The sequence below is a fragment of the Syngnathoides biaculeatus genome, chromosome 16, assembly GCF_019802595.1.
Source record: "Syngnathoides biaculeatus isolate LvHL_M chromosome 16, ASM1980259v1, whole genome shotgun sequence".
NCBI lineage: Eukaryota > Metazoa > Chordata > Actinopteri > Syngnathiformes > Syngnathidae > Syngnathoides > Syngnathoides biaculeatus.
In genome coordinates, this window is record NC_084655.1 from 16,827,480 (window position 1) to 16,854,725 (window position 27,246).

Consider the following 27,246-nt stretch of genomic DNA (forward strand, 5'->3'; position numbering starts at 1 on the left):
TGACGCTTTCATTCATTTGTAATGCGTAGCAAGTGTACAGGGTTGCGGATTTGGGGTGGAGGGGGCTTTAAATCGTGATATGAAATTTTTATGTTTCACACATTGTTTCGGGATCAAAAGCAATCGGGTGGGTAAAAAAAAAAACAAAACGCTGGGCCTCAATAAATGATGAGGCCTGGCTTTTGTCAAACATTTGCTGAAATGTGGCCCGCGTTTGGTTGCGGGAGAGCTTTTGCGCCGCGTCGGCCCACTTTCGGCCCTGACCTTTTGGCGACGCAGATAAAAATAAGGATTTTTGGAAAGGGCAGATGTTCTGTTTGAGCTTCACGGCGGCTTTCTTCCGTTTGGCCGGGTGCTCATCCCGGGAGCCGACGAAGAGGACGAAGAGGAGGGGGAAGAGGAGGGCGGTCCCTGAAGCGAGACGGAGGCATCAATCACACCGCTGAGCAGCAGCGGCGGATTCCGTCTTTCCCCGATTGTCCGCGGCGACGGATCCCATTTGGCCGGGATGTCGCACGCTAAACCTCAACAGTAGATGGAAGTGTCAAACGCGGAAAAATCAACAGACCGTGATAACCTTTAACACCAAAGTATATGGCAGATATTTTCATTTACGATCAATTATCTAAAACGGGCGGCACGGTGGGTCAGCTGGAAAGCGTTGGCCTCGCAGTTCTGAGGTCCCGGGTTCAATCCCGGACCCGCCTGTGTGGAGTTTGCATGTTCTCCCTGGTGCCTGCGTGGCTTTCCTCCAAGCACTCCGGTATACTCCCACATCCCAAAAACATCCGACATTAATTGGACTCTCTAAATTGCCCATAGGTGTGATTGTGAGTGCGGCTGTTCGTCTCCATGTGCCCTGCAATTGGCTGGCGACCAATCCAGGGTGTACCCCGCCTCCTGCCCATTGACAGCTGGGATAGGCTCCGGCACTCCCCGTGACCCTTGTGAGGATAAGTGGCTAAGAAAATGGGTGGAAGGATGGATATACGTATGAGGTGCAAGTATTCATTTTCTCCACTCGTGGTCGCCAACGTCACATTAGACGCCGTACTATCTGCGACTTTGAATGTGTGTGGCTTCATGGGGACGTGAAATCTAAAATTATCTTGTGAAAATTAGTCATTTTCCCGATTGGATTGTGTTGTTTTACATAAATACATTTTAAGCAGGATACATAAAAATTGGTGAGTTTTAAGATCCCATAATAATCCAAGAGGTGCCTAAAATAAAATAAAAAAATTAATAAAAAGCCTAAAATGCAGGATACAGTGAGTATCAGTGCCTCCGCGTTCACCGAAGTGATTTCCCCCTGGGGAGGCGACGGCATTTTGTCACTGTGGCGAACAGACAACGTCGCCGACTAGCAAAGCGCCACATCCGCCGCGTGTGATGAGCGCAACTTAAATCTTGCCCCCCGCCGATCACCGCAGGAAGACGACTGCGCCGCCGCCGCGTCGAGCAGACGGCTGCAGCCCCTCGATAGCGACGACGACAGAATTCCGCTTCTCGCTGAAGTAATGAATCACGGAGCGCTGCGCCGTGGGGCACGTTGCACTCAAAATGCAATTGAGAGGAGGGGGGGGGGGGGAATCTGATGGGAGGGAGGGAATGTTGTTCAAGTGGGAAAATGAAGACAGAGATAAAACGCGGAGAGGAATTTAGTTGGCACCGGAATACTCAAACAGTCCACGTGAGATTATTACTCACGACTAACTAGTTCGACCACTTCAAAGTGGGTCATTTGAGACAATTCACTAACTCATCACATCTTAAAAACGCAAACATGACCTCCCTTGGATCATTAGCGTCATATTTGCTCACGTCCAGCCGTGTAAAAGTACCAAGTAGCTCGTCGTCTACGTGACGTCAGACAGAACTAACTCCGGCTGACCACATCATGGTGACTCACTAACTCGTAACGGGTTCCGTATACCCGCCGCTGACTTTCTGTTGGCAGCTGTCACTCAACGGGGAGATTGCGAGAGTATAGAGCTCGTGCATGTGACGTCACCGTTTTCACGGCGCCATATTGCAGGTCAAAAAGAGCTCCTCGACAGTGTGGGGGAAATATACACAATACCGAAGACTTGTTGTGCTGTTGGTTGTCACAACAGATGAGACAGATATTCAAAGAGATCATTCTATGTAATACCAGCTGAAAAGACCAGAAAAGATTTTGGCAATTAAACGCGATGGATGGTACACAACCAAATACACAACTGTGTTGCAATCACTTCATTTCAGGTAGCAAATATTCTTCTCAATCTCAAATTCCCAAGAAGTATTTATAATGCCAAGTTGGCTCCTTTGAGAACAATGCATTTAAAAAATTGGACGTTACGCACGAGTCATGAAGCCAACAGGGATACAACTTGTACAACTCAAGTAAAACATCGATAAGTTTAATGGTGAATGAGGTAGGATGCGTTTTTGTCCCTGGAGGACCACCGTACTTTCTGTGATGGCCTTCATTAAAAAGTGCATTTTAGTTCATTCAAGCCTAATTAATGAAAATTACCCCAAGTGGGTTTAAAAAAAAAAAAAAAAACAAGTTTTTGTCGCTTTAGGGCCACCGCACTTTCTTCCCTCGTGTCCTCTATGGAAAACCAAATTTTAATACAATTTCAATTTAGGTCAAAGTATTCTTAGAGGGTGGGAAAAAAATACTTACTCCTATAATGCAAACACCATATCTGTATGTCCTTTTAGGGCCAATGTACTTTCCCTGGTGTCCTCTATTAAAAAGCATTTTTTGGGAGGGGTGGGGGGGGGGTCAATTCCAATCAATGTAAAATGACGATGCGGGGCTTTATAATGGACTCATTTTCCAGGCATTGACTTCCCCATGAAAAGTGTTCTGTCATAAACCCGACTTCATTTAAAAGGGGAACCACAAAGTCCAGAATGGCGCGCGACACTATTACATACAAGCCTTTATTTGTTCTGCGCTTTGCCGGCTTAATCCCATAATCCCCGTAATGTGATTGGTTCTGTCTCGCTCCTTATGCAACTATTTGTCTTTCTCGAAAGGGGGCTTTCGGACGCGTCCGGCCACACATTTAGAAACAAAAAGAAAGCCTCTAATAGATGACCGGGCCCTGCGTTCGTTTTGAGGGGGTTTGGAAATGTAATCCGATAGAAAAGTGGTTGCGTTCTCCTTAGTCTAGGAAGAAAATACAGAGCAGAGCATGCATTACAGAACTGCAAATCTATTAAAAAAAAAAAAAAAAAATCACTTTAAAAAAAATGTGTCAAAATTTTGTCAAGAGCATTTTCATGCAAGCCAATCATAATGGTTCATGAATTATGTCTTCAATTTTGAATGTTTTAATTGCAAAAACCCTAAGGCGGACACAGTGGCGGCCCGAACGAAGGGCTGATCCATTCATATCACATCTTCAAACTAATTTTTGCTTTCACGCTTTCCACTCCCTTCGCTTCGTGTCTCAAAATACGAGCACTGGAATTCACCCAAAATATCATATTTGAACCAAAATGTGCAATTTACAATTTCATTTTATGTTTTTCTGTTTCCTGTCTCGATGGACGTCTGCGGGCTATACGGAGTAAATTTTGAGGCGTCATTATATTTATCCATCCATCCATTTTCTCAGCCGCTTATCCCCACGAGGGTCACGTGAGTGCTGGAGCCTATCCCAGTTGTCAACGGGCAGGAGGCCTGGTACACCCTGAACTGGTCGCCAGACAATCCCGGGGCACGTCGAGACAAACAGCCGCACTCACAATCACACCTATGGGCAATTTAGAGTGTCCAATTAATGTTGCATTTTTTTGGGATGGGGGATGAAACCCGGAGAAAACCCACGCAGGCACGGGGAGAACATGCAAACTCCACACAGGCGAGTCCACGATCGAACCCGGGACCTCAGAACTCTGAGCCAAACGCTTTCCAGCTGCTCCACCGTGCTGCCGCATGTAAATTCATTATTATTTTCTTATTTTTAAATCACGAATGCCACTTGTTATCACCACAATAGGTAGGAAAAAAATAAAAAAATAAGAAGTGAGGACACACACGGCTGGCATGTCAAGGACTTGTTAAGCAACATCCCAAGCCAAGAACGCTAGTGGGAAATTGAGGCCGCTTCGTGTGGAATTATGCAAAAGGAATAAACAAAGTAGGTCGTTTTGTATTCTGATTGTCTTTTGAGATCGAGGTGCACCCAAAAAAAAAAAAATACAATTACCTCGTGCTCGGCTTTTATTAACAAGCTAACGGCTGCAGCTTCAAATGTGTGATTCCCGGCGGTGGGGAAGAAGACAGGATGTGTTGTGCTGGCACATTTCCAAATTAAATCAAAATGTGCTTTGATTACATTTACGTGGTTAAAGGTAATGTCTTTAATTTGATGTTTTTTAGGGTGTTAGCAGCAAAGAAGGTGCCCCACCTCTTTGGAGATGTATGCAGCTTAAAGATGATTCGATTTTAATTTCACAAAATGAGCTAAATGAAAAAGCGAGTCGAAAACACCACCAGTCCCAAGGACCTAGAAATGCACGGCAAATTTATTCACTTTTATTACTTTGCTAGCTCATATTAAATAGATTTTTATTTTGGAGTGCGTTTGATGATCTGCATTTCCATCTCACTCCCAAGGTTCTGTTCTTCAGCCAAATGATCACTAAATGCCCCGGGAACGAAATCTTTACGTCGGCAGGCGGACGCGACCGGGGGGAGCGGCGGCTCCATCTCCGCCGTTATTACTCTAATGGCGGCCATTCATACATTTTACATGACGCGCCCGACGCTAAAAGCCTCGCTGAGGGTTGCCTAGCGGAGGGGACGCCGCTCTGAAAACAGCAGGTAAGTGCGGGAAAATGGCAACGTGGTAGGAAAACAATGTACGGACGCAGAATGGACAGTGAGGTGTACAGCGGAATGAGTCGGTATGCGTGAGGAACTGGTGTTTATCCACAAAAACCCATCAGGGAATTCTGTGTTGACATTTCTTGCTGGGCCGTAGTATGAGTGGATTAAGATGAAGAAACACTTGCGAATCTGCACTGGTGTTTCCGGAGTGTTCCCCGTTTTGAATCCTGGAAGCAGGACGAATCGACTCTTACACAACTGTCCGTCCATCAATCCATCCATTATCAACCGCTTTCTGGGTCGGGTCGCGGGGGAAGTAGCTTCAGCAGGGATACCCAGACTTCCCTTTCCCCAGCCACTTCTTCCAGCTCTTCCGGAGGGATCCCGAGGCGTTCCCAAGCCAGCCGAGAGACATAGTCTCTCCAGCTTGTCCTGGGTCATCCTCGAGGTCTCTTTCCAGTGGGACATGCCGGGAACACCTTACCCGGGAGGCGTCCGGGAGGCATCCGAATCAGATGCCCCAGCCACCTCATGTGGCTCGTCTCAATGCGGAGGAGCAGCGGCTCGACACTGAGCCCTTCTCACCCTATCTCTAAGGGAGAGCCCGGACACCCTGCGGAGGAAACTCATTTCAGCCACTTGTATCCGGGATCTTGTTCTTTCGGTCACGAAGGACAATTGTCAAGGATAATTTTTAAGATTGTCTGACATATGAGGTCGGGAAAGCGCAGAATCAAGAAAACAGGCTAATTTATAGACTGTATGCACGATTAGGAATTTGGAGAAGGGTGGGTTGTGGTTAGTGGGATTCATTTTAACGCTGAAGCTGGCACGTGGAGGGCGTGTTCTACCAGGATACAGCAACCAATCTTCAATATTCTTGGGTGGCGATCACGTGATAATCGCCGCCATTTCGAGAGACAAGGTAGGCGTCGCAGACGACATCACTATGGCAACGTCCACAGACCCACGTGCAAGCGGCAAGCAATTCACTCGATGATGTCGCCAAAGCTAGATATGTACAGAAGATCAAACTCTGTGAAGATATCGATCCATAACTCTCCACAACAGCGTACTTTCAAAGGATCTGAAAGACTTCCCTTCAGTAGAATATTCGGACACTAGAAATACCCGCTTGGTCAGAACAGAGTTTCAAATAACCATTGGCCTCGTGTACTCGAACTTCGTTCAGTTCTGCACGTCGTCTACTTGCAAGCCACTATTGTTGCTGGTTTTTCGATAACTCCAGTGTCTTCTCCTTCGTGCAATCTAATCTTTGGAAATATCGCTTCCCAACGTCGCCGTTTCCGCGGTTTCCACATCCGTAGACGCAGCAAAAATCTGCCATGATGGCGGTCAAGCAGCGGATGAACAACCGTGACGTCACGTGCAACCCAGACATCGCAGTGGGGCGTGTCCAGCCTAGAACATGAGCGGGATTCCCAATAACGTGTCCCTGGGATGTTTATTGTGCATCCTGTTAGGTTGTTTCATAGACATCCACCAAATTTTGTGTTGACAGGTGAAACCGGTGTCATAATCATTTTTCAAACTTTTACACAGAGCAATATTAAATTAACAAATGTAAAATTGCGTATACTAAACATGGATGATACTACATGGACAAAGCCATTTTTTGCCTGAGGGCTGATATGGGCAGAGCACGGCATCAAAGTTTGATGAACAGTTCAACGATTTGCCAAGAAAATTAAATTTTCTGCATGTTTCTCGCCGGGTCGAACCGAGGTCTCAAATAATAGACCCCGAGGGACTGAAATTTTTGTATGAAAACTCAAATAATGAATATCATCTGACCCCCGCTGTCATAAGCGGTCCGTCCACCTTGGTTTCCAAAGTGCCGCAACATCTTCTTCTTGGAAGCGCGGGCTCGACGGTCTTCCCGCGTCGGCGGCCCCGCTGGATCACATTAACGTCACGCACATTGAGGGCGACAGGCTGGCGGTGCGGCTCGAAACCAGCAGAGCACGGCGCCAGTTTGATAAGGTTGGAGGACCTGCCGACGTAGGTACGTTTTTCCCCAAGGGGGGGGTGAAAAAAACAGTTCAAACGTCATTGCCGCTACGTGTGTCGAAAGCTGCGACAAGGTCTCGCCTTTGTGGATTTGAAGTCTGTCATCCCAGTCACTGGTCAAAAATACTCAAAACGTTGAAAGTTATTTTTCAGTAACTTTCACACAGAACAGCAGCAAGAAAGCAGAAATCCGGCTTAAACCGGCTCGGGGTCTTGTGATGTTTTAGATGCCAATCCCTATCATCACTTCTCAGGCTATTTGGCAGGAATACTCGCATCTCAAGCAAAACAAACAAACCACAAGTAAGACTCGAAACAACATTTTTAATAAGAATTAAATTAAAATATACATGCGCGATGATGTAAATTCCAACACGATTTTAACGTGCTTTGCGATCGGGAAAAAATTTTATATCTTCGACTTAAAATGGCAAAATGGCCAGCTCACTGAGTACAAAGCGAGCGCAGGAGACGTCGCTCTACAACGCTCAAGCAAATTGCCTCAAAACGCAGATATGACAGGTGCCAACTAGAATTTGAGGAGAGTTGAAACGGGATCAGCAGCTATTCTGGACTGGTTCTTGTCTGATATCGGTGTACACCGGGTTAGCCCATCAGTGGGAGCTCACAATCTCAGTAACGTAATTGGTACCAGCACCATTCGACGTGTAAATCGATTTTCTTGAGGCTTTCCGCAAATAAAGCTCTCTTGTGGAAGTGCAATCTATAGTCCTCTGAAAAGAAAATTAAATTCAAGTTCCCAATTTCCACCAGAGTCGCGTGGCAACTCGCAGGGCTGTCAAATGTCCACCACCAGTCTGAAAACCGCGTGTGGCCCACAGGATGTGGCAATTATGCAGCTACGGCAGCCACAAAGGGGGGAAGCAATTAAGGTTTGAGGAGAGCGTGCACAGTCGACGTCCATTTTGTTCCCGCTTTGTCTCGTCCCAGCAGGACCTCGATAAATTGAAGATTGTCAGACATTTTTGAAAAATCTGGAACGACGACGGCACCTCATTTTGTCCGAGTCTGCTTTAATTTCAGTCCCTGTCAACAGTTTCATAAAAGGATGTTTCAACAAACTGGTGAGGCGCAAAGAAAGAAAAACAAAAGCATAGGTCAATAAACCCCGAAAAAGTTACACCACATACAAGTTTGTGAGCTTTGAAAGAAAAACATTTACAATCCTGACTGTCAAACTGATCACATGCAAACTAATAGTTATGGTGGCTTAACACAGCGAAAGGACAGAATACAGAAAACCGAGCCAGGCCGCAAAATATCATACATTAGTCACCAACCCATATCGGGATTAATTTAGTAATAATTTGGTTCTGTATCTCGGTTTCCTGTTCACGGTTTGGCTCAATACGGGAAGAAAAACTGTTTACCTTTCAGGAACTGATGGAACAGTTTTAAAATTATTTTAAATGCAGTCACCAGGGTTCATACACTTCCAGAAAATCAAAATTCCGTAAATTTTCCATGACTTTCCAAGTATTAAATACAAAATTCCATGACTAAAATTGGATTGACTGACTGTGGTTGACAGCAATATTTCAGCTATATAATCGTGTGTTTTCACTGAAATAATCAGTGCCAAAGCTTATCAATGTCGTAGGCGCATCATAATGAATGTGAAATTTATGGTTATTAAAAGTGTAAACTATAATTACATGTTGAACATATATTTTTATCTACGGTTAATGTTATGTTGCCTATATTTAAAATGCAGAATTAGCTATTTATGCACTGTATTGTCTGTGCTTTCATCCTCGATCAGGCTGTGTCAAGGTGGAATTTTAACATTATACACCATCTCATCCTGTACTTTCTACTTTGGCTTCAGACCAGACCTCTTTTACTTAAAAAGAGAACATCTCGTCCAGTTGCACCACTTTTTCTTCTATTTTTCACATAACCCGACATTCATTAAAGCAACAGCACTTTTTTTTTTTTAACTTTTACCATTATTATTGAGCGTAAACACAACCTTTTGCTCTACGCTGCTCAGACAGTGTGGGTGGACGGTGTTTGTAATTACGAGTGTACCACTTTAAGAGCTGAAGGTGGGCGGAGTCAGGTAAACTATCAGGAGACCGTGTGCTTAAAAAAAAAAAAAAGTCAGACTGTGGTTCACTGCTGGATTGGTTTTCATGTGCGCTGAGAATGTCTATGTATTTCTATTTGTAACAAATTTTACGTGAGTGATTTTTCATGCTCGAATGTGCAAATTTGAGAGTCCGATCGCGCTAGTCAAGTCACAGTGACTGAAAATTTCATGACGTTCCCTGACCCAAGCCAAATAGTTTTCATTTATCGGACTTTCCAAGACCTGGAAAAGGCAATGTGCCTTTCCATGACATTCACGAAATTCCCTGACCCATACGAACCCACAGTCACTGTGATTTGACAGGCGCGTAGGCGTCCGTGCGCCATCACACTCGCAAATCTGCACAGTTGAGCACGAAAAATCACGCGCATATAATTTGTAACGAGTAGAAATACATAGCTATTGAAAGACGTCGCTTATTTTGTCTGGTCTTGACCAATGTTCCTTCTAAGATTGCAATTGCGCACACTCTCAGCGCACATGAAAACCGATCCACGGAAGCACATGGTCTCTGCTGCTCAGCCTACTTCTACTTCCTAGTTTACATGACATACACAGCTCTTAAAGGGATACACTCATAATTACAAACAACACACACCTGCAACTTTACAGTATATCTGGGGGCATGACTGGTGGACCACATCTGTAACTTTATATCTGCGGGCATGACTGACTACACGCATATATTTTATTAATGTAAGTGACTGCAAATGAAATAAACAGCTGAAATGTCTTCAACATTCTGCCAAAAGCGGATTGCAAGCCACACGCTCCGCCAGTATGTTTGTTAACAAAATAGATAGTCTACTTCTTGTTCTCAGTTTTCTAATACAGTCTGTTCCTTGTGTAGATATATTATATTAGATAATCTGCCATACTTGAAAAAAAACATTTTTTTTAAACAGAAGTCAGGGAATTAAATGTGGAGAGTTTTCAAGGGCCGTGTAATTGGATTTGATTCTGAAACCTGTGTTGAAGGCCACCTCTGTAGTGCCGAGATTTTCCACATAAAAGAATGCGCTCTGAAGAGTAACCAAATCCTTTTGTTTTTCCTAGTTTTTGTGAACTGCTTGTCTGTTAAGTGGCAGCGAACATGCTGTTATTAGTCGGAACACAACTGTGTATAAGAGGTCACGGTGTACAAACACTGCTGCCATATCAAATTTAAAAAGAAGTGGTCCCATAAGGCAACCCAGAGGCACACCCGCAGAGCTGCAGAAAGGACTTGATAGCTTCCGATGCCTTCTGCGCTCTAAGCGACAAAAAGATTGGTTTCATTGCCAACAAACAATTCCAAACAGAGATGTCTTTTGAATCCAAATGTCACCTGAAACTATCAAAAGCAAAAATCAAGAAAACAGCAAGTAAATGTCAAATGTTTAATGGCAGATGACAACGTACGACAATGATCCAGTTAAAGTGACGTAATCTAATAATGTACTTTTTTCTAAATGTCGTACCAGGGGAGCACCGACTGCCGGAGAAAAATTTCTTCTGTGTTTTTACACAGTCAATAAAGCTGATTCTGACATAGAAAAAATGGCAGAAGTGAGCGTTTTGATTCAAATGACTTGATTCTAGTCAGATATAAGTCAGGAATTTCAAGACCTAGGACTTGCCTGGCTACACTTATGAAAGACAACTTTGATTTGAGCTTCATAAGTCTTGACTTGACTAAGACTTGAACTAAATAACAAAATTTTCGGACGAACAAAGCCCCCCCCCCCCGGAGCTCGCTCTCGGCCCGCCACCGGAGCTCGCTCGTCAGACTCCGCGTCATTCTCGTCCGAAGAACCATCCGAATGCTCAACATTATTTACAGCCACAGGTTCAAATCTGTATGGAAGTATTCCTCGGTCTTCCCGATCAACCGATACTGCTATTTCTTCATCAGATGGGGATAAATTCGAGAAATCAGCGCTGGCCATAATTGTGTCCCATCGTGATCGAGCCTTGGTTTGCGCGGCTGTTACGACACATCCGCGCACATGGGTCACGTGACTCGCCAAAATGGCAGCACCCCTGAAAATTCGTAATTGCCGATAAAAATCTTCTCAAAACACCATTAAATGAGAGAGGATTAACATCACATTTTCAAGACACAGCAGATATGACGCGACACTGTTAATCCAAACCACCAGAATTCCCCTTTAATAGGGACTAAACTCGCTTCATGTTTGCCAAGATTCAAGACTCTCAAAGAAAACCCCTTCCCCCCTCCCTCCCCAAATATCATCATTCAGTGTCCACACTTTACTGAGCTCAACCCCGATTCATTAAGTCAAGCAGTATCGCTGATAACAACAGCCAGTATATGCGCCACACGTCTTGAACAGACAATAACAAGCCTCTTAGGTGAGTTCCTTGTACTTCAAAATGACTGGCAGCAACAACAATCAGTGTCTCCCCCTCTTATCCTCCCTGTAATCTTTCTGCCACCTTGACAAGAATCCAATCCAATACAGGGTGGGCTCAAAGAGTCACACCAGAGAATGTTAAAAGACAAAAAGATGGGAGAAAAGCCGAGTGTTACGATCTGACTCCGTTTTGCCACAGACGATTGACAGAATCCTTCACGATCAATTACGCAAATCAACTTTTACACGCCCAATCAGCATCCACCAGTGCAGAAACAAATTTTTGAAGGGAGCGCCAAAAAGAAATTAGCACGGAAAATCACCGCAGCAAAGAACAGATGCGGGATACAGATTGTAGGGTTGGCTTCACTGCTCTTTAGAGACTATTTAAAATTACACATTATCGTCATCCAGCCCAAGAGAAGATATTTTCAAAAAGACCGCATTTTGGGGGTTTTCATGACACACACAGTACTGGCGACGCTTTACGCGAGCAGAGTGCCCCACGATTAATGGATCTACGTAATACTACGAACTTTAGCAGTTATTCCATTGGGCCGGTGTGTCGGTCGCAAAGTCTCTTTGTGAGAAATGTGTATGCGCGTATATTTTGTAAACGTCCGGCCATTCTGAAACATCCCCACCCGTGCTTCAACACGCGCGCCATTCGACAACTTGTCGCCGAGCGTTCATGTTCGCTACGGACGTCTCCGAAAGATGAACACAGCGAACACACATAAATGTGCGTATCTTTTTTTAGGATTAGGTTATAACATATGTTAGCTTCCTTTATGTAGAAGAAGGGGAACTATGAGACCGGCACATTAACCAGTAAGAGTTTGCTATGTACCCAGAATTCCCCTTGTTAGTGACGCATGCGCATTCATCACAAGGAGACTTTTCGGCACGGGGGAGCGCTCAGACCGTCACAGTGGACTTAAAAACAAAACAAAAAAACAATTTCCCTCATTCACTAAAATTATACACACACTGATTTGGTGCTTAAATCATGCATACACGGGGTCTGAAGTAAAAATCTGCAATTCATCAATATTCATACGCTGAACAAATTTAAAATCTACACAGGCCATGCATACAAAATAATAATGCTGAATCAGCTTTTTGGGAAAAAAGAAAAAAAAACTTTTACCCAAGGTGCACAACGTATCAGAACCTCAGTCATTTATTAAAAAAAAAAAGATACTTCAAAGCAGGAATATGATAACGAGTTGAAATAACTGACAAGGACATGTCTCGCCACTTTAACGCCGGTTTTGTTCAGGTGTGTGTGTGAGGAGGGAATATTTCACTTTCATAGTTTTTCCAAGGCATCAGCATACTTTCTAAATCATAGGGAGCAAATCTGATTGATATAGTTTGTGATCCTGCATGTGCAAATGTGACGTCAATTGATCAGTTTGCACACTCGTCGCCGCTGGGATGCTCGAACTGCGGCATGTGTGTGTAAAGTGAAAACATTTCCACGCATTTATTAATGAATAAGCCCCAATTTCGGCAGAAAAACAATCCCCCCCACCAAAATATATGCTAGTAATTTTAGGCTTGTTTCCCGATGACATTTTTCAGCCAGATTTCGGCCCACCCAACATTTAGCTCAAAAGCATTTTTTTTTACGACTGACACATCTCAAGCCAGCTAACTTTTAGTTTTCAAAAGCGAGGGTCATCGTGGCCTTTTGGACCAAAACAAGTCATCATCCGCCCCCTCAGTCTGTCTGGCCGCCTCAAAGAAGAAAAGATGAGCTCCCACAAACGCATCCAATGTCCTTTGTAATGTCATTTCGCCGCCTGTTTGTGTGTGCGTGCGTGCGGGAGCTTCATCATGAAAGGCTCCAGAGCCGAGCGTAAATGCTTCAGTAGGCAAGGTATGACGACAATGGGCGATTATAAAAAAAAAAAAAAAAAAAGAAAATGCCTGTGGTTTTAAAATGAAAAAAAAAAAAAAAAAAAAAAAACAAGCATCAAAGACGATGTCTAAAGATGAACCTAAGCAGAACAGGAGATTAGGATAAGGCTCCAGATTCAAAACATCTTTTTTATCGGCAGTTATCCGCCATCTGTCCTGGCGGCTGCTTGATCAGACGGAGGATTTATGCGCGTCCGATTTTTATCGCCGTAATAAAAGGTCGCTCGATTCATCTGCTCGGATACCTTCCGACTGATGCGAGGCCACAGCGGAAAACCGGCAAGAGTCAAAGCTGGCTATGTGGTCTTAAGTGCTTGGTATTTTGGAACGCTTGGGTTTGGGTTTTTTCTTCAAGTGCGTGAAAGGAAAACCATCAAAAATCACAAACATGAACTGAAGAGACTTTCACAATGGCTGTGCTCTGTTGTAATTGTTTCTTGGTTCTCTTTTGTGTGAGGTGCTGACATGGGATGAGTGTGGGTTGAAGGTTTGGTAATGCGCCAATTTGGCTGAAAGGTAGCTGCTTTCATACTGGGTTTACCCGAGCGGGATTAGTGGACTCCAAACCCCTTTCGCAGCTTCATGGGTCTGACAATTACCAGGTCAACAATTTGAGCCAATATCACGTGATCTGCAGTGAAAGCAGGGAACAGGCAGATGAACAGTGAGAAAGAGGGAGGTATGCACTGGAAAGGAGAGGAATGAAGTAAAACAGAATATATGTGCGTGAATGAGAGGGTGGATGGGGAAGAGTGAGGCTACGGGGAGAAGAGATGGCGAGGGTGGATGACTTCAAATACTTGGGGTCAACACTCCAGAGCAATGGTGAGTGCGGTAAGGAAGTGAAGAAACGGGTCCGAGCGGGGTGGAACAGTTGGCGGAAGGTGTCTGGTCTTCTCTTGACAGAAGAGTAGCCGGCAGGATGAAGGGCAGAGTTTATAAAACAGTAGTGAGGCTGGCCATGATGTACGGATTAGAGACGGTGGCACTGAAGAGACGACAGGAAGCAGAACTGGAGGTAGCAGAAATGAAGATGCTGAGATTCTCGCTCGGAGTGAGCAGAATGGAGAGGATTAGAAATGAGAGGCACGGCCAAAGTTGGATGTTTCGGAGACAAGGTTAGAGAGAGCAGACTTTGATGGTTTGGACATTTCCAGAGGCGAGAGAGTGAGTAAATTGGTAGGAGAATGGTAAGGATGGTGCTACCAGGGAAGAGAGCGAGAGGAAGACCAAAGAAAAGGTTGATGGATGTGGTGAGGGAGGACCTGAGGACAGTGGGTGTTAGAGAGGAAGATGCACGAGATGGGCTTAGATGGAAAAAGATGACACGGTGTGGCGACCCCTAACGGGACAACCCGGAAGAAAAAGATCACGATGCCTCGCACGTAGGGCTGAAGCCAGTAAACTCCAGGTATTACATTTACTATTCAAGTCCCAGCTGAAGACTTTGCAGCCTACTGGACACCAAATACAAATTTGCAGGTCAACTTCAAATCCACATGGGTACCTTTTGCACTGGACAGCAAGTCGGTCGATTTTTATAATCACGAAGCCCTGACTGGCTAAAACTGTGCTTCTTGACTTGTCCTTTCGTCAAGAAGGCTTCCAAGGCTCCTCTCGTCTGATAGCAGGATGTAGGTTCGGCGAGCACAAAGGGGAAGTGCAGTCGGGCGCGTACGGATGACACACCGCACCAACAACACGCGTCAACTGTGCCCCTCTGAGCATACGGCTCGTTAGCGTAGCCGACATGGCGTGTGATTACGTCGTCCCCCCCTCGCTGGCAGACCTCCGTGACAATGTCAAAAATCCCTCTCAACACGGCGCAAACTCCATCTAGTCTTCGGAAAACCGGCAAACGTGCCATCGAACGGGGCGGCGAGGCAGACGAGTGCAAATCTAAATGGAAATGGAGAGCCTGCGCAAACATACAATTGTTTACTTGGTATATAGTGGATAAAATACAACATAGGGTTGGTAAAAAGGTGGACGGAGACTGCGTTGCTTTCGGCTGCCGCACTGCAGCTACTGCATAAAGCAGTCCAACTACAATTCAATTCAACAGGCCGAATGCATGGATTGCCTTTTTATTTCCCTTTTGGCCACTGAAATAGAAATAAGTGCTTCCCGTCAAGTTATTACAACTTCCGAGCCTTTTTGGAATCTAAAGTACACACTTGCAGAATGGCCGGCTTGCTGAGCCTTTCACAACGGTCCTCTCTGAAGAGAACATGTGCGCTGGCTTTCAATAGGACGCACTGGTGGGGAAGATCTCCAGGGAGCATGACACTTTTTTTGAGGACAATTGAATACTCGAGTTTTGGCTATGACACGTTTTGGAATGATCTTTGGTCTTCCTCTCGCTCTTTTGCCTGGGAGCTCCATCCTCAGCACCCTTCTACCAATATACTCACTCTCTCGCCTCTGGACATGTCCAAACCATCAAAGTCTGCTCTCTCGAATCTTGTCTCCAAAACATCCAACTTTGGCTGTCCCTCTGTTGAGCTAATTTCTAAATCCGATCCACCCTGCTCACTCCGAGCGAGAACCTCAACATCTTTATTTCTGCCACGTCCAGTTCTGCTTCCTGTTGTTTCTTCAGTGCCACCGTCTAATCCGTACATAACTCTTCCGTCACATAGAACACCAGACACCTTCCACCAACTGTTCCACCCCGGTTGGACCAGTTTCTTCACTTCCTTACCACACTCACCATTGCTCTGGATTGTTGACCCCAAGCATTTGAAGTCGTCCACCCTCGCTATCTCTCCTCCCTGGAGCTTCACACTTCCCCCTCCGCCCCTCTCATTCGCGCACATATATTCTGTTTTACTTCGGCTATTCTTCATTCCTCTCCTTTCCACTGCGTGCCTCCATCTTTCTAATCGCTCCTCCGCCTGCTCCCTGCTTTCACAATATCATCTGCGAACATCATGGTCCAAGGGGACTCCAGTCTAACCTCGTCTGTCAGCAGATGACTCTGGCCAGAACTGGTCGCCAGCCAGTCGTAGGGCACAAACAAGCAACCATTTACACTGACAATCACACCTAAGTGCAAATTAGAGTCCTTAATTAAGTTACAATGAATCGTTCTGGAATACTGGAGGAAAACTGGAGTACCTGGAGAAAACCCACACAGGCACGGGAAGAATATGCAAAGTCCACAGAGGGGAGGCCGGATTTGAACACGAGTCATCGGGAGTCGGAGGTTGATGTGCTAACCAGTCATCCGCCGTAAGTAAGTAAGCGGCTTGTCCCGTTGGGGGTCGCCACAGCGTGTCATCTCAAACGAACGTTCATATTTGTTTTGGACAGTTTTTACGCCGGATGCCCTCCCTGACGCAACCTTTTTGGGGACCCTCGGTTTACCAAACCAATGCTCTAACCACTGCGCTATGGGGCCTCTAACCAGTCGCTGCCGCAAAATATACATCAAGTATATTCAACATTTTGGGAATCAGTCATGTTATTTTGTGTTCACTTGCACCTGGGACAGCTCAGTGTATTTTGAATTTTGAGATCTGCAAAATACAAATTCTCAAAACTGCATTATAGCTTTGTTTTTAATCAATTAACCTTTGAGAAGGGATTATCAATCAGACACCAAATTATAATTTTCAGTCAAGTTTATATTGCGATTAGGCCAACCCTTGCTGGTTTAAACCAAAATAGATCTCCAGCGACTTTTAAATTATGGCTTTAAATGGATTAAATGTGAATCTAAAATGGTTGCTTCAAATCAAAATTGCACCCTGTTTTTTTCAGCCATGGCTAAAACAACAACCAACCAAAAAAAAAAAAAAAAAAAGTGAAGTGAATCAAAATTATTATCTATTTTGACTGAAGTCTGCAGGACATTTTTTTTTTTTTTTGGAAAGTTCTTTGGAAAAACAGCAAAATCTTTCCAGGCAGGCACGGCTTCTTGAGACTTTTTGTACAGTTTACATGCCTACTGAATTTTGTTCCCTCGTGAAACGGGCAGAATGTTGCCCCCCTGGACCATGACAAAATAACATCTTTATCGTGAGAAAAATAATAAATATGAACGTGTATAACGATGGCATGCTCGCTTGGCCATCTATAAATAGAAGAACGTCTACAACTGCCGCTAATGGTTGCAGATGGGGAAAATGCGCAGGCATGATTGAGAACACCTCTCAGTGTGCAACAGCGCACACACTTCCGCCGAACAACACCTGCAAAATCTTTTCTCCGTTTTGCATGCTCCGGAGCTCATTTTACACTTTTGATTCTCGTCGCCTCTCACCGGGCGACAATGAGGAGTTGCTAAGCAACTTGAGAACACGTAAACACTCCCTGCGGTGTGTCCCCGTTTTCCCAAAACACAAACACCGCATGCGTCAACACCTTTTTCAGATCATAGCCACCTTCCCTCAAACATTTTAATGCGCTAATTTAAAAAAAAAAAATACTACTAATAATCTGACTTTCCATTGAAATTGGGGTTTTATTTGGCATATGAAATTTGGAGGTGCCCGCCTCTTTCGAATTCTGGGGCACATGTGACTTTAACCTGCTGAGATCGTTATCAGCTGTGTCATTTCGAAATGTAAGACGAAGACCTAGAAAACGATCCTCACAAGGGTCGCAAGGAGTGCTGGAGGCCATCCCAGCTGTCAACCGGCAGGAGACGGGCTACACCCTGAACTGGTCGCCAGCCAATTGCACGGCACATGGAGACAGACAACAGTCGCACCTTGGGGCAATTGAGAGTGTCCAATTAACGTTTTTGGGATGTGGGAGGAAACCGGAGTGCCCGGAGGAAACCCACGCAGACACGGGGAGAACATGCGAACAGCACACAGGCGGGTGCAGGATCGAACCCGGGACCTCAGAACTGTGAGGCCAACGCTTTCCAGCTTTACCACCATGCCGCTCTTGCTAGTAAATAGTAAGAAAAAAATTTTACCATCTCTGGCCCTCATCATGTGGATCTAATTTCATATTCAAGAAACCACTGCGTCTGAGGATAAACAACCAGTTAAGAGACAGAAGGTGTGATTTACGACAGTAACTCACCTTTGAAACATGTACGGGTGTGGCCAGTCATGCTCGCAGATAAAGTTCCGGGTGTGATTAGGGATGGAATCTCAAGACCTTAAAATAACTTTGTGGATTAATATAACATAACTGTAAATTAAAAATAAAGAAATAATTAAAATAGAAAACTAAATTTTCAAACTCAGAAATGATAATTTCCAATTTAGTACAACATGATGATGATAAAATAGTATTTAAAATTTTTCATCAATAAAAATTCTTGATCTGACAAACTTTATCTGAAGAAAAGTTCAATGCATTGGCCTGTCAAGAAATAAACATGAACGGTCTTTACACGCAATGTTTTGAAAATGCTGAAAGTTTAGTTCAACATAATCGCCGTTCGTGGCAACATGCTAGCGATACATTGGAACAAACATTTCTGTCGCCAATTGTGATGTGTTGTTGTGGGGATGGGGGGGGGGGGGGCACGCATCGCGGGACTGCCGTAAATAGGAAGCCGGCTTGCTAGAACGCGTCTTTACGTGCATGCGCGAGACGTATTGACCACACCTGAATCAAGCGACGAGGTGGACGATAGTCTTTTTTGGGCGGGGGCACGACGTCGCACTGCCTCGCGATCGACGCGTTGAGCACACCTGGTGTAACTGAATTTCCTTCGACATGGCTTATGACGTTGATGACTTTCGACGTAAATGCGCTGGCAGTACGTGAAGCAGCTCTGAACATGCGCTTTCGGCCTAACTTCCGTACATCCTCAGTAAGGTTAATTTGCATTTCCCGTTTCCGGGTGAATACTGGTTGTTTTGGAGCAGCCTTGTTTAGTTAACGTTTATGTAAAATAATGTCAAGACCACACAAAATAAGCGACGTCTTTCAACATCTATTTTTTCTACTCGTAACAAATTTTACGCGCGTGACTTTTCGTGCTTGACTGTGCAGATTTGCGAGCACACGCGTCAAATCTGAGTGACTGACTTATGAAGTGTCAATCATTTTTCAGGTTCTCGCGTGTGCACCCCAGCAACTTGCAACATATCAAACTTCAAACCGATAACGTTTCGTGTAAGATTCCATGATGAATAAAGCCGCGTGCTGGGGTAAACAAGGTAGTGTGAGGTCACAAGGGTGTGCCTTTGAGTCCAAAAAGTCCAAAAGTGGTTGTTTGAGCCAGTGGAAGGTGTAGCGTAAAGGAGGAAAAAAATAATAATAATAACTTTCTTTCGGCTTGTCCCGTTAGGGGTCGCCACAGCGTGTCATCTCAGATGAACGCTCATATTTGTTTGGCAATTTTTTTACGCCGGATGCCCTTCCCGACGCAACCCCTCCTGGGGCGTGGAGGCCCCAGTGAGAAACGAACTCACGACCCCTGGTTTACCAAACCAATGATCAATTTGACCCATGGTAAACCCCGACAATTCTCACCCGAATATTGCCTTGATACAAACCTTTGCTCAAATACTATAGATCTGACTATTTTCAAAACTTCAAGTATCTGTAAAATACATGTTTTTTTTTAATTTAATATGTAGCTCATTTTTTTAAACATTGTTTAAAATTAATGTAATCCTAAGTAATTAACAAATGGAATTTATATAAACAAAAACGGTTAGATGCATAGTTTGCTTTATTTTAGTAGTATACTACAATGTGCACGGACATTTGAAATCAATTCTGGTTCTTATAAAAAAGCCGGTATTTCCAGGCGAAACGATGTACGAAACAGCAAAAGGGATCGCGTTGCACGTGTAAGCCCCCCACCCCAAAAAAAATATCATCGAAGGCACGAAAGCCGTAAATGATGAGTCGTTACAAACCACAGGAAGAAGAACAAAATGGGAAAAATGAAGCAATACGTTCTGCTGCTGTTTTCACTTTTATGCAAATGTTTGGGTTTATTTTCTCCGTCTGCTGCCTTCTTCTTGGCAGTAAGGAGCGGCAATCAAGTGTGTGTGTGTGTGTGTGTGTGTGTTTGTGCGCCTTGCAGGCAGCAGTGTGTAATGAGAACACATCTAGAGCAATAACACAAATCTATGGCCGGGCCAAGCGGGGGTATGGCAAAACTCGCAGAGCTTTTTTTTTTTTTTTTTTCCTTTTTCCTCCAAGGGAGGGGGGGTAGCAGTCGGCATTCATCTCCAGTCTCTTTTCTCCCGTGCAACATGTGCAGATTAGATGGGTGGAATAGTAAGGTGGGTGGTGGAAAATGAGGAGGGAGAGAGAGAGAGAGAGAGAGAGAGAGAGAGAGAGAAAGAAAGAGTGAGCGAGAGAGTCAGATGTAATTTCACCATCATCGTTACAGTGTTTACTCAACTGCAAAGAGCGGCAGGCAAATAATTAGGGGCAAGACCTGTTTTAATTTTTTCATCAAAGCACAAATGAATTGATTTTTTTTTTTTGTAAATCCATTCGGAACATCACTTCATCTTTACAGGAGCTCTGCAAGACAGGGTGTGGTTTCACTGAGCAGCACAGCACACTGATGCCTCGTGATGGGATTAACCCAACTCTGGAGTTTTACAAAATATGAATCATCGGAGGCGTTGGTAAAGCGTCGGCCTCACAGTTCAATCCCGGCCCCGCCTGTGTGGAGTTTCCATGTTCTCCCCGTGCCTGCGTGGGTCTTCTCCGGGCACTCCGGTTTCCATCCACATTCCCCAAAAACAACCTAACCCAACATTAATTGGACACTAAATTGCCCGTAGGTGTGATTGTGAGTGCGACTGTTTGTCTCGATGTGCCCTGCGATTGGCTGGCGACCAGCCCAGGGTGTACCCCGCCTTCTCCCAGTTGACAGCTGGGATAGGCTCCGGCCCTACCCGTGACCCTCGTGAGGATAAGCGGCAAAGAAAATAGATGCATCATCAGATTATTTGCTTTGACTTGCGAGCAAATGAACTCATGTCACGTCACAACAAGCAAAAGTTTGCCGGAGAGTGAATAATTCCTCCAAACAAACAAAAAAAAGATGCTTCAAGTACTAAGTAGTAAAGTTCAAGTACCCCTCCCTTTTGAAGTTTCCTGTCAAGCTAAATCAAGAATGTGTATTTGTAAATAGCATGAACGCCAAGCATAACGGGAAAACTCATAGATGAGGTGATGGATAGCCTTACCTTTAAATCAATATTTGAACACAAACGGTGGAACAACACGCGGAGACAGGTAAATAATACATGCAGGCCTAAATATTTCATCCGCTGTGGACAATGAAATATTACTGCCACACTAAGAAGCTGAAAGTGTCCAGGTAAAGCACACCTGCATGTACGTGTTTTATACTGCTTCCGGGTGGCCAAGGTGCACACACCAGGAGTAGCACGATGTCCACTGAACTGAAGGCAAAAATGATTCATTTTGTTTTCATCATATAATTACAGTATGTTTATATAAAGTACATTATAACTGGGCTAATTTTCTCGATATTTTTTCCTCACAGAAAAATGAAAACTCTCCAAGGCTCCAATGTTGTGGCAGGTGGGCTTCATCCCCGCCTTTGTGTCAACTGGATGCCGACAATACCCGCCTTGAGAAATGTCACGCTTCGCGCTTTTGTCCTGCCTCGGTGACAGAACCGTACACACAGGTGCCGTCTTGGCTCTAATATTAACTGAAAAGATGAAAAATAAGCTAGGTTGCTTTCATCTAGTCTGTTATGATGCGGTTTCCCCAAGCAGAAAAAATGGTGCTGAAATGCTCGCAGTTAACAGACGGTACAAAAGTGGCTGAACGCAAAATAACCAATGCGGGTGGGGGGGGGGGTGGGGGTGCACCCACTCGCCAAACCACCTTTAACTTAATTACACAGAAGCCAAACTTTCAGACATTTCCTTAAAGGTCTACCGACACGTATGGCATGATTTTTAGTATGTTTTTAATTTTCATAAAAAACAGCCGGAATGGACTACTTTTGGAGAAGAAGCAGGAAGTGACGTTTGTTCCCCCCAGACGGCCACACTGGCGGGTTCGTGTGTTTATACCATTTTACCGGCGGGAAAGTAGCTGTTGTTTTCCTGCGTGTTAGGCAAAATGCCGTGTCGCTGTATTGGTCGAACACTCGGGAGGAAGGATTCACTCTTCACACGTTTCAAAAAGACCCGGTTCGTCATGAAAAATGGATTGCACGGGTTCCAAATGAGGTGTGTATAGAGCCATTGAAAAAAATAATAGTTGGGGGGACGTAATCTACTCAGAAGTAACAAAAGATCCCCGTCATAACATACGTAAGTCAGGGGTGCTAAATGTGTCGTCGCTTGTCGTTGCGTTGTTCATCACCGCCGCGGAGGTGGATCGGGTGGAGAGGTGGTTTTGCCGCATACGGGAGGAGAAAGGAGCTTCCTCCCCCCCCCCCCCCACCGGCCACCGGTGTTTCGCCCGGCATGGGTCCTCCTGAGTACGTGAAATACTGTCATACATATTGTCTGGGAATCTGTTGTTTGTTAGAAGTGATCCGCATATCATCTAAATTTGGCTCGAAACAATACGGTAATATTGCCCCCATCACTTCACTCGATTGTGAGATGTTCTCTTCTTCGAAAAGAGCTTCCGTGTCGGAAGGGGCGTCGGGAAAAACCCGAAAATTGCAATGTAGCAGGTAGCGCAGCGTCTTCTCAATTGCCACCGTCCCAGTGTGACAGCTGTAAATGACTTAGCGGGCAATATGGCTGCCACTGGGATGTCGAGTTAGACAAGTTTGCGCATGAATGAGACGCTCTCCGCTCATTTTTTTCCCCCGTGTACATATTGAAGTGAATAATATACGTACCGTAATTTCCAGTCTACAAGCTGCAATTTTTTTCCCACGCTTTCAACCCTGCGGCTAATGTGGTGATGCGCCTGATTTGTGCATTTTTGTAACGGCCGCAAGGGGGCACTCGAGCAAGAAATGGTAAGAGTCAGACCGGTGGAATATATGTGTCGAGGAAGTGACTTTTGCCGGTATGTTTTTATTGTTTTTTTAAACGGCCCTGTTCACGCCGCGCTAGCGGTTAGCGCCATGCTCCACCCCGCTTTTCTTCCCCCATATTGTCTGCGTGTCACTCTCAAACTTAACGGTGTGTGCGTTAACACGGATATCTTGCTTTTTGTGTGTGCGTGTTTTGCTAGCGGTTAGCGTGGTTAGCGCAGCGCTAGCGGCTGCTGCTGTGTTACTGCCACGTCTCAGTGATTTAGGTATGTTTTTGTTTTTTAACCGGCCCTGTTAGTGTTGTGCTACCATGTTGCTACTGTGTAGCCGGAAATTACGGTAATTTTCATAACAATATTAATTTTACAATGTATATAAGGATGTCGATAGCCCTTTAAACACAAGTGGAAGAAAGTTCCAAAATTCAACTTCATCCTCGAATTCCGTGAGGGTGCAGTTCAGACAAACACGGCAGAGAAAAATGTCCACTTTTACAACGTGTCCCAAAGTGTCTCTCAGGGCAAATGCAAAAGAAAAAAAAACATTTTTTACATTTCACATTCACAGAATCGAGCAAAAGGTAAGACACCTTATTGACATTCCTCTGGGCGCTGCTGCTGCTGTTGTATCACTGCTATTTTTCATCTCAGATGGAACCTCAAAAGATTGTCAGATCCTTTATCATCGTATTCTGTGATGGAACCGTTTAGACAGCAAAAAAAAAAAAAAAAAATCTGGAAATGGCACATTATGGAATACATAAAAGCAGCCACACATAAATAACACGGAAAGGCCCAAGCAAAAAACTTAACTTTGGTTGGGTTGTCGCATCTCTCCAGCATGATCTCTGTGAGTTATTATTTTTACTCATTTCTTTGAAGTACTGTAATTCCAGTGGAACCACGGCACAAAATCGCTTGGTCGAGACATTGCTCCTCCTATTCTGTGATGTTTAAAAAACAAGTGATGCGGAAAAAAAGAAGCAGAAATTGGCCCCTTTACAGGCAGCATAGCGGAGGCGACATGATTATTAAAGGTCAAGTGTCATCACTACAAACATTGTTGAATAGATATTGTAATGAAAAATACATATAACATTATTCACTTCAATGTCTATGCGAAAAAATAAATATGAGCGGAGAGCGCGTCATCCATGCGCAAAGTTGCGAAAGTATCATTCGACATCCAAGTGGTCGCCATCTTCTGTCCGTGACATCACCCAGGACATTCGCCATTGAAAACACGCTGTGCCACCTATGGGAGACGAACACACCCCTTCTGAAATGGAAGCTCTTCTCGAAGAAGAAATCACCTCACAACCGAGTGAAGTGACCGGGGCAATATTAGACTATGGTTTTGAGCTATATTTAGATGATATGTGGATCATGGCCAAACCGCATGCAGCCAAACCACCTCCTCGCCCGATCCACCTGCACGCGGCGGTGATAAAATCAACCCCGTCTGCGAGCGACAAAGACGGCGTGGCCAAACCGCCTCCCCGCCTAATCCACGTCCGTGTGGTGGAGATGAGCCACTGCGGCCTGGCACCGCGACGAGCCACCGCGGCCCGGCTCGGCGCCACGATGAGCCACCCCGGCCCGGCTCGGTGCCACGATGAGCCACCCCAGCTCTGCACCGAAATAAACCATGATGGCGGCGGACAAGGCACGGCTTTGCCGGCGGCTCGTCCAAAGCCGTGCTCGGCGCAGACGGGTACATCGACACATTTAGCACCCCTGACTTAAGTGTGCAGATCTTTTGTTACATTCTGAGAGGATTACGTCATCTGGAACCCACAAAGCTCTCGTCCTTTGCACCCGTGTAATCCATTTTTCACGACAAACCAGGTCTTTTTGACAAGTACGAAGAATGAATCCATCCTCCCGAGTGTTCGAGCAATGCAACGAGCCGGCATTTTGGCTAACACGAAGGAACAACGAGCTACCTTCCAGCACATAATACTAGTATAAACAGACGAGACCGCTTGAGTGCGCTACTGCCCTGTACGTCACTTCCCGCTTCTTCTTGAAAACAAATCCCTCGGGAGGATTTTAATTTCATTTCAATCATGTTTTGTGGTGAAAAAACAGATGGGTCCATACGGGCTGATGTTTTTTCATGAATAACATACTAAAAATCGTGCATTTCATGACAGTGGCACTTTAATCAATCGCGTGTGAAATGCTATGTTTTCCTCCGCCTCGAAGAAGTTGGACACTCCACAATTGCGGCGTAGAAATGCCACAGGGAGCGCTGCCCAGGAGGATTAGCTGGATATCAAGGGGAGACCTCCCACCGGGATAAAAGATGGGAGTATGATCACAAAGCGAGGGGGGCGGGGGGGGGGGGGGGGGGAGAAAGATGGCAGCAGGAAGCTCGTTTGATTTACACCTCGCTAAAAATGCATCGAGATGAAGCGGGATAAGTTACGGCGAGGGGCGTAAAGCTGCATCTGCTCGGTGTGAAAGCGGAACAGGCGCAACCGATGCCACAGATCCCATGCTGGAGATTATCCTCGGTGTAATGAAATTAAAACCGAGCAAAATGTTTTCGGGCCAGCCGTGACACGCTATGTGGCAATACAGCCATAAACCTTGGCGTTAATTTTTTCGTTTTGTTTGTATGTTAGTAGCATTACACAAATGTTCCACATTACGTCAACGTGAAAGTTAAATTTCAAAGACTAGAAATTGGTTGGGTATCTCGGTAGAAAGATTATGCAAGAACTACACTAGTTCGTGACCGAAAGAACAAGATCCTGGATACAAGCGTTTCTTGTGTGTTTTTACACACTTGTCCAATTAAGGTGATTCTGATTCAGATATTTAAAAAAAAAAAAAATAGCAGAAGTGAGCGGTTTGATTCAAATGACGTGATTCTAGTCAGATATAAGTCAGGAATTTCAGGACCTAGAACTTGCTTGGCCACACTTATGAAAGACAACTTTGATTGGAGCTTCACAAGTCTTGACAAAGACTTGAACTAAATGACAATTGTTTTGTTTTTCAGGTTTTGTTGTTGCTGTTATGCGTGCAATCCATCCATCCATCCATCCATCCATCCATCCATCCATTCTCCACCGCTTTTCCGGGTCGGGTCGCCGTGAAGTAGCTTCAGCAGGGATACCCAGACTTCCCTTTCCCCGGCCACTTCTTCCAGCTCTTCCGGAGGGAGAACAAGATCCCGGATACAAGCGGCCGAAATGAGTTTCCCTTTGGAGATAGGGTGACAAACTCGGTCATCCAGGAGGGGCTCAATGTCGCGCTGCTGCTCCTCCGCGTTGAGAGGAGCCAGATGAGGTGGCTGGGGCATCTGATCCAGACGCCTCCCTGGTGAGGTGTTCCGGAAAGAGACCCCGGGGACTACCCAGGACACGCTGGAGAGTCAAAGTCTCTTGGTTGGCCTGGGAACGCCTTGGGTCGCGGAAGAAGTGGCCCGGGAAAGTGAAGTCTGGGTATCCCTGCTGAAGCTACTTCCCCCGCGACCCAACCCGGAGAAACGGTAGAGAATGGATGAATTTATACACTAGTTATTAAAATGAATATCAGTAGTACGGAGGGAAAAACATTTAATTTCAGTAGTTTGTTCTATAGTAGGCGGCACGGTGGTTCAGCTGGTAAAGCGTTGGCCTCACAGTTCTGAGGACCTAGGTTGGATCCCGGACCCGTCTGTGTGGAGTTTGCATGTTCTCCCCGTGCCTGCGTGGGTTTCCTCCCACATCCCAAAAACACGCGACATTAATTGGACACTAAATTGCCCTTCGGTGTGGTTGTGAGTGCGACTATTTGTGTCGATGTGCCCTGCGATTGGCTGGCAACCAGTTCTGGGTGTACCCCGCCTCCTGCCCGTTGACAGCTGGGACAGGCTCCGGCACTCCCCGCGACCCTCGTGAGGATGAGCAGCAAAAAAATGGATGGATGTTCTATAGTAAAAATTAGTTGGATTATTCCAACACTACAGCAAACAAGCAACGACTGACTATTAGAATGATAGAATAATTATCAAAGCTGCACAATATTGGGAAATTATACAGAAATATGAAAAAAAAAATTAGAAAAACAAA

At 45.1% G+C, this 27,246-nt stretch overlaps 1 protein-coding gene across 1 annotated transcript in view; it reads right to left on the reverse strand.

The window, feature by feature from the left end:
* Positions 1 to 27,246, reverse strand: part of asic2 (acid-sensing (proton-gated) ion channel 2) — a 185,561-nt gene that overhangs the window by 123,925 nt on the left and 34,390 nt on the right. The window lies entirely within an intron of this gene.